We start from the raw sequence: 14,973 nt of genomic DNA, 5'->3' as shown, positions 1-14,973 counted from the left end.
TTCTGTTTATATATGAATTTGAGGGTGTGGCCTTGTATGATGATTGGAAATGGTCTATATTGATTCTAGAAGGTGGAAAAAGTGATTAATTGCAACCAATTTCTGGTTTGGAAGAAATTTCAGAAAATTAGGGTTCTTGAGGGAGCATTCTGCCCGAATTTTTAGCTCCTATTTAGAGGCCGAATTGGCCTTGGATTAAAACATGAAAGTTGTATAGAATGACATTTTAGAGATTCCTACAAAATTTCAGGTCAATCGGAGTAGCGTAGAGTGAGAAAAGTCGAAATTACTATTGCTGTTCTGGTTTTACCCGAATGTAAGAATTGCGCCTGTAATTGGTTGTTTTGGATAGAATTTCTTCCAAATTGGTTGTTGAGGTATTCTGATGAAATGTAAACCTGTCTCTTAGCTTTCAGCTGGTTTTGGAATTTCTGAATTTGGACTTGGATAGCCTGATTTATGATGTTTCCGCTAGAATGCGTTTTGTGAATCTATTTTTCCGGTTCTGGTGTAGTTTCTTGCATGTTTGACCTAGTTACCCTCGAAAATGGACTGAGTAGCCTTCTTTAATATTGTAGCCCCTTATGTCCTGAATATATCTGCAAAATTTGCGGTCAAACGGATCTGTGTAGCTCGAGTTATAACCAAAACACTCGCACCTGTTTTGTACCCTGAAATTGTGTACGTTTTGAATTTCAGCCTCTGTCCGTGCATTTTTCCGTTTTGATCCCATACGATCTGGGTGTCAACTCCTTCATAAGAAATGTAGATCTTGGTTTTGTCTTCAAAACGATATGAAGTACGTCAAAATCCGAGTTCCGTAGCTCCTGTTATGACCAAAACAAAATTGATCGTCAGAACTGCCTTGAATCTGGACAGTTCTGACAGGTACTTTGGCACTCAATTTTCGTTCTGTTCTGAGTGGATTCAGGTCTTGGCCAAAATATAAAAGTTTTAGCCTTATTCTCAGCTTTCTAATGCCTTTGGAATTTCCTGATTTGGATTTGTGAGCTGGGAGTTATAGTCCAGCAAATATACCCTGTCCGTTACTTTGGAGTGCGAATTCCTGGAACGGTTTTCTGCACTTTCGACCCATCTCTGTTCAGATCCGGAGTTATGGGTCTTCATTAAAAGTATAGACTTTTCTCTTAGCTTCGCAACGGTATCTCATGTACCTTGATCCGACACTGATAGCTTCGATTAGACTCAAAACAGTTTTGACGGCAAAATGGCTAGGCCGCCATTCCCGTTTCCGTGTGCCGTTTCCGCACTCGTATGTGCCGATTTTGCCGTTTTGCTTGTTTTAGGCATATTAGTAGCCGTTTATGATATTATGTGACGCAATCTTCTATTTCAGACGGTGGTGAGCTAGGTGGAGCCGGTGGGGCCTACTAGCTACTCCTCGCGGCACAAATTTCGAACTTTTGTTCTTTTGTTCGTTGAGTAAGTATTCAGGCCGCTCTTATGTGTTAGTTGCTTATGTGTTTCGATATGTATGAAAAGGGTACCTAGGCGAGGGTGTACTTTATCGCACTCGACCTAAACCCTAATTTACGCACATATTTGTACATGGCATATGTATATGAATCATTTTGGAACTAAACCCCTTGAGCTTGTGGCTCGGGGTGACTTTTGAGTAAATTTTGTGAAGTTTGTGAGTTTGGGGCCCGATCTCATGACCTAGATGGACTATTCGAGCCGGTTAGGGCTTGGTCGAAGTTAGTCCAACCTGGTTTGAGGTCACCAAGTTTGTGAATCCGGTTCACCGATTATGTGGACCAAGTTTGTGACCCGAGCTTGTGAACCAAGCTCAATTTCATTCGCTCGAGCAAGTTTGTGAGGTGCCTGGCCAGAGAGGGTGATAAGGTGTACGGTGGGTGTACAAGTGAAGTTCTACGGACCATTATTTGAGGTCGACGGAGTGTCGGCAGGAGGTCACACATGGCAAACGATCTGGCTTTGGAGCCACCTGTATCCTTATTATGTGATGTTACTTTTCTGCTTTTGCTTTACTCTTACTATGTAACTGTTGTTACGTGAAATTTACGCTTTTGCCCCTGTTTACTTACTAAGCATATAGCTTACCCCATTCCTTTGTTTTCCTTAGCAGGGGCCGACGCGGGGACTTTTGACACATACACTAGTATAGTTAGGTTTGATTGTAACAGTCGGACAGTTATGATGTTTGTTTTTGTTTTGGTGGTTTGTATAAGAACCCTCCATAGGGTCTACCTTCTGCTGGTTGTTATTCTAATGTATTAGAGTGGTTTGACTCGATACTTTTGAGATGTAATTATTGGAGAATTTGATGTAATATTTGAGATTTATCTCGTACTTTATTTGAGGACTTTAGTGAACGACTGAGTCCTGGCGAGAGCTGGGCAGGTAGCCCGCCGAACCCTCTGGTTCGCCTTAGGGGGGAGGTGGGGCTGTCACAATTTTCATCAATCATATACCCACATCAGATAGAACAGGAAACAGTTAAACACAGTGATTCAAATCGAAAGGATATAGGTGGCTCTCAGGAGCCAAATTCCTATCTGTTTCACCGGAGCTTGATCAAATAGTAGTTGACACTCCGTCAACTTTCAAATAAAGTAACCAGTCCAGTAGAGCACCACTTTACACCAAATTTCGTCCATCAAACATTCCCTTTACCGGGCCCGAACACCTCAACAGTAACAGTAGGTGGTAATACTCGAGTATACCGAAAATCCAGAGTCTCCAATACCCAAAGATTTGCCAGAAACAGACTACCGTGGTTCGTTATCTAATCGACCAAGCCCTTGCCGGCTCGACTCGAGTAACTAGCCACAGGTTTTGAGCTCAACAGTCACGGAAGGGTCGTTGGATACAAACCTCCAAACGACATCAAAACAGATACAGATAACAGATACATATAACAGATTCAAACATATACAGGAACTAGAACAGACAGACGAAAGAGACGAGTGTGATAAAGTACACCCTCGTTTCATACAGAGTATACAGAAGTCACAGATAATCAGGTTGCAAATTGCAAGTACAGATAAATCAGGTAAGCACCAATTTAAAGGAGTGGGTACACTCACCAGTTCATGCAAAAAGACTTCAAAAGTTTTCACCCAAAGTATGGCTTTAATCACCGAGAAATCCTAGAATAACCAAGGTAAAACAATTATAGTTCCCACATTCACGAATCCAGTAAACGGAATGCATAAATGAGGCTCGACTACAAGTCGTATGCCTTTCCGAGTTAACTACTAGTACAAGAAGATAAAAAGGCGGCTTTGGAGTAAAAAGGTAATGGTTGGTCCTAAGAATATAAATGACCCCAAACCCTTCACTTCTACCAAAAACCATACCTACAATGATTTACTAACTCCAAACGTAAGGTGGAAAATGAGAGTAAGGACAATTTTAGGAAAATAGGATTTTTCAATTTTGCGCACCACCATTTGAAAAATCATATCTCAAGATTCTTAAGTCCAAAATTGATAAACTTTATACCATCAGAAAATAGACTCAAAGGGGTACAATTTCTTAGAAGACACATTTATAAGATTCAGATCACAAGTGAGTCAAATTCGAGCCTCAAATTGCTGTTTTATCCAGTAAAAGACAGAACAGGTACGCAATTTCAGTCAATTTTGAAAAATCACTATAAATCACACAGATAGAAACAGGGTCTGAAATTTTTATAGTTTATAGCTCTATGAATCTAGTTTAAAACTCAACAAACAGAACTCTATTCCGATATTTTTACAAGAAGATATAGTAAATTTCCCAAAACTGCTCAAGGGTTCCTGCGAAAAATTCAGCAGCACTTCCCTTGTTTTTCTTTGCTTTTCCAACCTAACATCAACACCCAATCTCATTTCATTTCAGCCACAATTTCCCATTTAAATCACAAGCTATTGAACACACCTAATTAGGGTCACAATACCCTTCAAATACAATCAAATGGCAGCTCAAATTAGTAACCCTAAAGCTGAAATTTTTGCACCCAAGCTGGAAATTTCTTTAAGTAAAATAACCTAGCACTTAAACACTAGATTTCTCACATGTCAAAGCTAGTAGATCATAGCCAACCATTAATCATCATATGAGGGTAGAAAAATCACCAATAAATCTGAAATTTACTATAACCCTACCTCAAACCATGAAATCTTTCACAAAATAACATATTCAATAACTACAAGCCAATAATTTGCCATTAGAAAGAATAAAGAGAGATTTTTAAGTAAGATACCTTGGAACCTCAAGAAAGATGGTAGCTTAGGCTTCTTCCTCGCAAATTTACTCCACAACTACCTTGGAAACTACCTTGACTAGCACTTTTATGGAGTGGTTTACAAAACTAATGGTTAGAATTCAAGATTTGAGCAAGAAATTGAAAGACAAGGTGAAGGCTCTCTCTCTTGTTTTTCTCCTCAAGAGGGCCGGCCAAGGGTAGCTTAAAATGGAAGAAAATTGAGTCAAAATTGGAGTTTAGGAAAGTTAAATAAGTTTGGTCAAAGTCCACCCTCCAATAGTGTAGTGACACTTGGCTCTTTAAAGTTCATTCTCATCCTTTTGTCTACCAATGATTCATGTTATCTAGCTAGCCTCTAATTATCTCCTAGCACCTTGTAAAAATAATATCCCTTTATGCAACGTTCACTCATTCGTCAAAATGTATCGTACTTAATGCACTAGCGGGTCCCACATCCAAAGGGTATCCACGGGACGCCTGCCCCGCTCTCGCCGGGACTCGGTACAATTTCCATTCATGCTCAATACAATGCCAGTCATTATCACGAAGTAAAGTAAGAATGTGCGGAAACGTTCGAACTTAACAATATATAACAACCATCCAGTCCTTACATCGGGTTCTCAAAAGCTACATCAGTTCCAAAATATACACAACCAAGAGGTCTAGTCAAATACATTGAAACCCTAAAACAAAAGTACATCCCGTGGTTTCTTCGAGTCTTACTCCAAGTCCAATCCTGTTAAGGAAAACAAATCTACGAGGTGAGCAATCGCTCGTGAGGCCAAGAACACATATGCAGGCACGTTGTCCAAATAGTAAACCCAATGGATAAGTAAAACAATAACATTTGAGTAATTAACAATTTAGTGAAATATAAACAGAAACAATTCAAGGATATGGTAGCTCTCAGGAGCTAATTTTCACTTGCTTTGCAAATTTCATTCGTATATCTTCCCGTGATGACTCTCCGTCAACCGGGTCGATATTTTCAATCCGTAGAACTCCACTTACTTATCATGTCCGTCCACCGTACACCGCACCGGGCCCGCATGACATTTATAAGGCGATACTCCACGAGTATGCCAAGCGAGATCTCTCCAATAGATCAAGCTTATCATGTAATTCTCATAGCTCACCGAGGTTCCCGACCAAGCCCATACCGGCTCGAGTCCCAAGGTCGGCCTATGAGTTTGGGCGTCCCCCATGTATATTTGAGAGTCAAGGAGATTCGCTCCAACGACGTATGCAACCATAGCATACCATTTCATTTCATTCAAGCATTTAATCATTTCATTTCATTCAATCAGGTCATTCATAATTCATTCGTTTCATTTCAATCATGAGTCATTCATTTCAAATAAGAACGAGTGCGGTAAAGTACACACTCGTCTCCATTTTCAAAATCTCCAATCAATTATAACAATTAAGCATGTATCAAGTATTCATACACTTGACACTCACCAATACAAGAAACAAGGAAGTGTCCACTTGAAGGTTCAGGCGTTCATCGTGGGATCCTCTTGAAGGTCCTCTTGGGTGCCTGAGTAATTGATAATAAACTATCACTTATAAATTCCAATTATCACGGAAGATCGCACACATGTACAATCTAGAAAATATCGTGAAGACGAGCCTAAATTCTTCTTGTAAATCAAGGTTTTAAAGTGGGGTCCAAGAACACAAGAAAACGTGATAATCATCCTTAAAATCATTGGATGGAAGTAAGTAGGTATGAAATCATGTAAATTATTTTCCAAACGAATGACCGAAGTCGAACTGAAAGAGGACACGTCACAATCCGGCCGGATTTCTGGCCGGATTCGAGGCAGAGAGCAACCGAATTTTTTTTCAATTTTCACCACCAATTCAGCCAAGAACTGGCCGGATATATGGCCGGATTCTTTGAAAATGGTTCCCAACGAAAATTTTCAAAAGGCTAGGAATTATCGAATTTGGGGCATTCTTGGAAAAATCATAACTCACTCTCTGAAAGTCCAAAATTGGAAAATTTGGTACTATTAGAAACTACTTCCAAAGTACTAAAAGTTCCTAGAAAACACTTTTCCATGATTCCAAATGAATGACATTCAAAATGTGGCTCAAAGTGGCTGTTTTGGAATGCCAAGACAGAATTGGGTTGATTTTCGGCAAAGTTTGGAAATTCGGCAAAATTTACACAATGCGAACTAGCCTCTAAAATTTAGAACTCAATTAGATTTACAATCAAAGTTTTCAACACAACCAGCGGAACAAGAATTGGAGTTTCGAGCACCAAGATATAACGGGTCAAAGTCACTGAAATTTCCTCCTCAACCAGGGGTTTTCCAGGTTTAAAACTTGAGCTTTGGTACTTTAGTTGAGCATCTAAATGAACTTGGAATGGCACCAAAGTTAGCAGTATTATTATTCCTCTGTAAATTTTTATGCAAAAACTCGCACGGGAAGTCAGTTAACAAAACCATTGAAGTTTCAAGAATTTCCAAGGCAAACCTGCCTTGTACTTTTGTTTTTCTTTTCTCAAACATTTGGCCAATGAAAATTCCTCGAACATGATTCATTTATGAGGAAAAAGTCTAGGAAACATCCAAAATATGTTTGATTGGTGATTAAAACCAAGGATTTCGAATAACAAGTCCCAAATCAAGAATAGCTATAGATCAGTCCAGAATTAGGGTTTTCTTTCACAAAGACAGTTCTAAAATTCGGCCACATCTCACTCAATTCAACTCGGAATTGAGTGTGGTCAGTGTTGTTGAAAACTAAATTCATAAGGCTACAATTTCTTAGAAGGAATCATTTTAAAATTCTGTCCACAACTAGCTCATATTTGAGCATCAAGTCGCAGTTCAAAACAGGGCTTCCAGTACATACGAGAAACAGAATAGGCAACTTTACAAGATTGGTATGGCTCACTCAAGTAGAATCAAGGAATACATTTTATACCATTGGAAAACTAGAAATGTCTAGTTTATATTACCACAAACAGCACTTGATTTCGACATCGGAGCAAAAAGTTATGGCCGAAACAAGAACACTGCCAGAGCATTCTGGACACCCATTTCCAGCTTTGGCAAATTCTCGAAATCTCAACATTCACTCATCCAAATCACGTAAATTTTTGAGGAAACTTTATACACAACCTATATTACACATTTACATCAAAAAAATTCAATTGGACCATAAAAAAGTGCACCAAAGTGCACGGCAATTGCAGGGGCAGAAGCGGTAAAATTCCCTTTTCATTTCCTTTGAGCTATCTTTCACAATACAACTTATTTTCACTAGATTAAACACTAATTCAACATAAATAACATCAAATCCCATCAAATCAATTCATCAAGCCATAGTGGGATTTCACAGAGACCACACACAAGATTTCCAACCATATAAAGCTACCCATATGAATTTATGAGCTCATAAGTGCAATATAACTTCCATAAATCAAGAATTAAGAGGTTGATCGTTGAATACCTTCTTAGATAATTAAGGCAGAAAATTTCGGTCACTTTAACCTCAAGAAAAACCGTGAGATGAAGCTCCTTTCCTAGCTTAGCTTGATCACCAAGTGATTTGCAAGTTGTGTGTAAATTTTGAGTTTTGAGTGATGAAATGAAGAAGAATTTTGGTTGTTTCTTCCTCCTTGTTGGTCGGCTGTCTTGAGTGAAGAGAGAGAGAGAGTGTGCTGAAAATGAAGCTTCCTTGAGAAGCTTAAATGTATGGCCAAAAGTGTCTTAAAAGTCAACTAGGAATAGTGCACGTGCGCGCGCATTTCGTGCCCGATTCCTCTCGGGTTTGTTTCACTTGTGCACTAAACCTCTAATGTACTTCCATTCATATTATTATTATTCACTCTTAATAGTCTAAAATAAAGGTCTAAAGTCCCTCAATTAATCGCACACGCGAAAACGCGTATTTTCGATTTGTGCGCGATAAAGTGGAAATTCCAAGAAATTCTTATAACGATAGTATCACTAACCAATACTTAAGCACTTAAACATAAAAATATCTATTTCAAGACTAATGTACAAGTCTCCAATTTTTCAAGCTTATTGTATCATCGATTCGATTATTGACTCCAAACGCGTATTCACTATTCTTACTTAACGAGCTTTCAAAAATTAAATTTTGAAACAAGTCATTTTAAAAATATAAGTAAGTCATAGTTCCATGTAATTGGATCTAAAAGGGTCAAAATAAAATATTCGGGACAAATGGGTAATTAAATATTTAAATAAGCTAGCAATAGGAATTTAAAATAAAGAGAATTTGCGAATCCTCACAAAGATGAATTTTTAGACAACACAGCACTTCACTACGCTACAGAACAGACCCAAAAGGCACTCTTGCAAACATAGACCCTAAATTTCTTGCAACTAGAGAGTTAACTACAAATTCAAATATTTATTCTTGGGTAAAATACATAGAACCCTCCTGTGGTTTGCCTATTGTACATGAAACTCCCTCATTGTTTAAAAACACCCACATAACCTCCTTGTGCTTTGGACTAATTTGGAAAATGGACAGAAATCATCCAAATTGACGGAAAGATGTAAATTTCCTATATTAACCCTATTTCCAAACTAAATCAAAGGTTAACTCAGGGCTCAGTTAAAGTTTTAAAAACTTTCTTCCTTCATTTGAAACAAATGTAAAAGTAAGGGGCTCATTTGAAATTTTATAAGATGTATCATCTTCTTCAAGGAAATGTCAGAACGTTCTGGGCTTTTGTTTCTTCCTTTTTTTCCAAACATTTTTCTTGTTTTCCCTTTCCCGTTTGATTTTCCTTTCTTTTTCTTGCCCCATCAATCCAGCCAACACCACCCTTTCATTGCTGCCATCTTCTCGCCATCTTCATTTTCAACAGCATCTCTATCATCGCCAGTCTAGATTCATGACTTTTTCATGTGTTCTTCTGTAAAATTAAGAACCCAAATCTAAGCAGCAACTTTCTTTGGAGACTTGGGTTGCTTGGTCTCTTTTTCCTCTGAATCATTAGTTTTCTTAGGCAACAAAACCGGCTCTTTCCCCTGCATCTTCATCACCAATCGTTCGAAGGTCTCGGTCCCATCGTAGTTGATTAGGAGGCTCTGGCCTCTCAGTATTCCAAGCAAGCCAAGAGGGTCTTCACGCTCCAATTACATGAAGGCAGTGGACCTCGATTTCTCCTTCTTGCCCATCGGTTGATTTTTATTTTTTTGCTTCCCTTTTCCTTTCCTTCCATCCATCCTTCAACTGACACCACCGTCAAATGGCCATCGTCAAATCTAATTTTGCTATTCATGTTTCTATTGAATTTCTGATTAATTTGAAGTTGATAATAGAGCCACTATGTGATTGATATATTGGAGGCTTTTCGTGTTAGGTTGGGATCATTGATTGAGAATTTTTTGTTAATATTTTGAGACTATTAGATTGAGAATTTTTGTTGTTATTTTGCACTCTATCTAATTGGAAATTTTTTGGTGTTATTTTGGGATCATTGAGCGTTGGAATCAGTGATGATTGGTGGTAGAGTTGCTGGTGATTGGTGGCGATGGTGGAGCTATTGGTGATCGGTGGCGGTACTGATGATGATTGGTGTTCACCAGTGTCGTTGACCATTTTAGTGTTGTTGACCAGTTTGGTTGTGAGCAGGGAAGAAATGGAGAAGGAAAATAAACAAAAAAAAGGAAAGGAAATAAAAAAGGAATTGACAAAAAACTGCAAAATACTGAATTGTCCTTGACAATGTCACTTGAAACTCATTTAATACACGAGTGTATCTCAAACGCCATTATTTTGGATGCTTTTCATCCAAGTTCCAAAGAAGTCCAAAGTATAGGGAGCTTATGTTGGAGTTTTTAAATAATGAGGAAGTTTTATGTACAATTGATAAACCATAGGGGGGTTTACTGTATTTTACCCTTTATTCTTTCAGGATCATATTATTGAGACTATTAATTGGGAAGCCTACTCTAGGGATGTTGTAGGAAGTTCAGAATGCATTAAGTAAATGAAATTTAAAAGATATCTTGGTCTCAACTGCTAGGGATTGGCTATTTGTGCAAGTGCAATAGTTGGTTTACTTAGCAATGAGTTGTTGTGTAATGAGTCAAAAGAATCTTCCTGAACTTGCTTCAGAGATATGGATGGTGCTTGAACCAATAGGAGCATCTTGTGAGGCATCTTGTTCTAGGTTGTTATCCAAAGAGCAATTCCAAGTCTCATCTTACTTCATCTGTCCCATCTTTCAGCTACGAAGTAAGCATGCAGGCTCTGTTTGGATCCTTCAATTTTTCAAAGACTAGTTTTTCAAATATTATAAAAAATTTTAAAAGTACTCTAAAAAGTAGTCTAAATTTTTTTAATATTCAAAAAATGTCCCAAAATATATTTTTAAAACTCTACTACTCTTAAATATTCCAAAATATTTTCTAAAAATATTCCAAAATATACTCTAAAAACTCTGCTACAGTAAATTTTTTCAAAACACCCCAAAAAATAGCTAATCCAAATGGACACATCAGTTTGTTTCTTGATTTGTAAATATGTCTCTCAACCCTTTTGTATATCAAAGGAAGATGCACCATACATCTGATTCCTCTACCACAGATAATTGCAAAGAACTTTTTATGTATCCTCCACATGACAGAAATGATACACTTAGGGAGGATCAGATCCCTTTCGAGAAAATTAAGAAATTATATATTCCTCTCATTCTCGAATATGAGTCCAGATCGAAAGTTACCACAAAGAAAGATGTGACTTGGATGGATTTTGCTAGACTATTAACCAATATAGAGGTTGAGAAGCGCATTTGGATATTTGAAGAGATCCACAAAAGGAACTTGCATATCATGGAAGGACCTTTCAGTAAAGATCCACCGATTGCATGTACTTGGGATTTGCCCAAGGAAAGGCACGCTGTAGTTTCAGTTGATGCTGGTTTTGACTCTAGTTCGAATACAATATTGTATGCAATTGTGATACGAGATGAACATGATGAAATATTGTTGATACAATGTTTGACTACATGCATTCAATTTTGGAAAAGATTTGAACCATCTGAGGCTAAGGTTGAACCTATTCGTAAAGGCATTCAATTGACAAATGAGAATAAGGCAAAGTTAGGATATGACAAGTTCCTAGTTGAGTCTGATAGCAAAGAAGGCATTCGATGGGTTTCAAATTAGGTAGAGGAAAATTATCCAATTTTGAATTGAGACATACACATTGGGAATTAATGGGATTAACACAACTTCTCATCAACTTTGTGAAAACTACATCAGGTGTCGAAAATCCTAATTATGAGTATATTAAGGAGAAGTTAAAACCCATTGCAAAAGGATTCAAGACTGGCATGTTGTAACTTATTTTTCCAAAGTCCAAGAAAAGCAAGAAGACAAAGAAGAACCAGAAGAACAAGGGTCAATTTTGAATGATGTTTTCTGCTACAATCAATGAATCCTATATATTATTCCTTTTTGCATTTATATATCATTAAAATAGTGGAATGTGCTTTGATGCTGCAATTTGTAGAAGTCTTGAAAGGTACTCTTTGATTTTTTTTATTTTGAGGCACAATGTTATTTGACACGTGGCAACCATCCAAGAGGTGAATGCAGTAACAAGTCTCCTTGGAAGATAGGAGCACGATCATTGCAAGTCTTTTTGTGCAAAAAAAATGTAGACATTGATTTTTTTTACTATTATTATTTTTCTTTAAAAATAAAGGGTAAGTTAGTGTTTTTATTCATTGAATTAAAAATTGTTCTTTAATTTTTTTCAAAAATTTTGGACACCAAGTTTGGGGAAGTTTCAAAAAGCTTTCCTACACTTATCCACTACCATCAACTCACACACTTACGCACTAGTACCACCACTCCACTGACCCAAAAAAGGAAGTTAGGGGAAGTTCCATCATTGGTCATCTTCATCTCATGACCAGATGAAAATAATTAGAAAAAAATTCTCAAAAAGGTCTCAATGTTATGAAATAATAAATAATTGTAAATGTTTTATCACATTTATCTCATTTTCTAAATGATGACAAGCCTTTTATGATCTTCGAGATGATAAAGTTATCATGACTTTTGAGGTATTAGAATTACCACGATTTTTAATAAAACTATCACGACTTTTAAGTTGATAAAACTAGCATGACTTATTAGAAGATCCTATCGCTATCTTGAAGTAATTAATTGATGTACTTTGAATTTCCCTATAAATAAGGGTTAACCTTCATTGTATAAAAGGGATAGAAAATTGAAGATTCATAAGAGTAGTTCTTCTTTCTTACTATCCTTTTTCCTTGAGTTCATCAATTTTCTTAATTTTCTGAGTATAGCGCCCACTATATAAACAACATAAATCTATCACCATATTAGTATTAGTTTCATAACACGTTATCAGCATAAGACTCTATCAAGATTCTACCAGTTTGAATCAATCGTTAAGCACTTTCTTGGATAATCTTTCTAGTGAATTTTGAGGCAATATTTCTCACCATTAACTCATCTCACTTTTATTATCGCTAACCTTACAAAGAAAAAGTTTATACCTCTTGATATTTCTAGAAAAAAACTACTTATCATGGACAATGAGTATGAAAATTCATCTTGAATCCATGGGTCTTGAAAGAATTATTGTCAAAGATAATGATGCAAACAACCCAAAATCATGCAAAAGTCATGATATTTCTCCATCGTCATCTTGATAAAGGACTAAAAACAAAATATTTTACGGTCAAGAATTCACTTGACCTTTGGAATAACTTAAAAGGTCAACCACCTGAAGTTGGTCATTCTTTCAAAAATCAAATATGATTGGCTTCATCTATGGCTACAAGATTTCAAAATTGTTAGTGAATATAATTCAACTATGCTCAAAATTACCTCCCCGTTGAAGTTATGGTGAAAATGTGACTAATTTCATGTTTCCAATGTGCTTCTGCAATATCAATGTCGAGAGAAATGATTAAAAAGATATTCTGAACTCATTGCATTTTTTTAATTGGTTGAATAAAATAATGAATTATTACTGAAAAGTCATGAGTTTTAACTAACTAGTGCTAGTCTATTCCCTGAAATGAATGTGACTAAATCTTCAAACTCCGTACATGATCGTGATCATGGAAGAAACTAAGGATGTGGTTGTATTAATGGACGCAATCGGGTAAATATGTATCTTACCATTATGGTCAAAACCATGGCAACAAACAAAATAACTGCCAGAAATCGATTGACAAGAAAAATGAAGAAAAGAAAAATTATGAAGATAAATGCTACTATAATGGCATGAAAGGACATTGATCCCGTACCCGTTGTATGATAGAACATCTACTTTCCTCTTTCCTTGAGTTTTTCAGTTTTTAAAATTTTCTTAATGGATTGCCTGCTATATAAACAACATAAATCCACCACTATATTAGTATTAGTTTCATAACACTCAATTCATCATCTTTGATCATTCAATTCCCCACGTACCATCATTTTAATCTTTTGAAGTCATTATGTAATCACCAATTTCAGCCATCATCCTTATGAAAAAATCACTAACAATCATCACGATCTTCCACCTTGAACAAATATCAACTTTTCCCTCTTAAAAACCACCAAAATCCCCCTAAAATTTTCTAGTTTAAAGCCATAAATTCCATTTTAAACCAAATAAAAAATACTAAAAGCAAGAAAAATAGAAAAAATTAGGGAACAAGGAGAAGTCAGTGTTGCTGCTACATCGTTGGAATCCACCACCAAACTCAACAACTTCACCATGGAATCTTCTTGAAAGTAGTGTAAGCTATCTTTTCTTCCTTAATTTTCGGGTTTTAGCTTCAAATTTTTGAAGCTTTTGATGTTCATTTTTCTAAAATTGTTCTTTCTTAGTTGTTTATAGCTTCATTAGCGATTTTGTGAATATGCATGCCTTATGTATTGATTGGATTGAAATTTCTTGTGTTTTTGAGAATTTTGGATTAATTATGATGTTGGTTGAACATGAAATCTGTGGGTTTTGTCATGTCTATCACACATTTGACAAAAGGTCCAAATGAAAATTTGATTCAAAAGAGAATTTTTTTTTCCAAATTTACACTAAACCATGCAGTTACCTGAGGGGGCTATGCCTTACCTCAAGTGTGTATTACAACACCCTTTAACTTTTCTTACAGAAGGCAATCCCATTTGGTCTAGTCTTACATCTCCCCTAACCAGCTGTGCAAGTAAACGTGAGTTATCATAAACCCTGATATAAGCTTGGGGGTGAGATACACCCACATTAGATAACTTGTCAGCAACCTTGTTAGTCTCTCTATAGCAATGCGAGAACATAGCAGGATCTGCAATCAGTCGCCATATTTGCCTTATCTCCCCGCAAATATGCCAAGGGCACTGAAATCGCCACTGGAGGATACCAATTAGCACCAACGAGTCAGATTGCACTCTAACCTGGTCGAAACCCCTCTGAGAACATAGATGCAGTCTAGTTAATAGAGCCAATCCCTCTGCACGCAAGCTTGTAACTTCCCCCAGATAAACAGAATAGGCTAATAAGAAATGACCAGAAGAGTTGCTAATATTCCTCATCCACCTCCTAATCCTGGATTTTCCTTTGAGCATCCATCAGTATTAAGTGTCGGCACCTCTATTCCCGAAGCCTGCCACCGAACTAGTGTAAAGTGAAATAATGATGATGGTTGAGAGATCATGTCAAGGAAATGGTGAAAAGTCTGCGCAGCAATCAACTTTTGAAACTAAAGG

Source organism: Coffea eugenioides, chromosome 9 (assembly GCF_003713205.1).
Source record: "Coffea eugenioides isolate CCC68of chromosome 9, Ceug_1.0, whole genome shotgun sequence".
NCBI classification, from domain to species: Eukaryota; Viridiplantae; Streptophyta; class Magnoliopsida; order Gentianales; family Rubiaceae; genus Coffea; species Coffea eugenioides.
The sequence above is the reverse complement of the archived record's forward strand: the minus strand, read 5'-3'. Positions refer to the sequence as shown.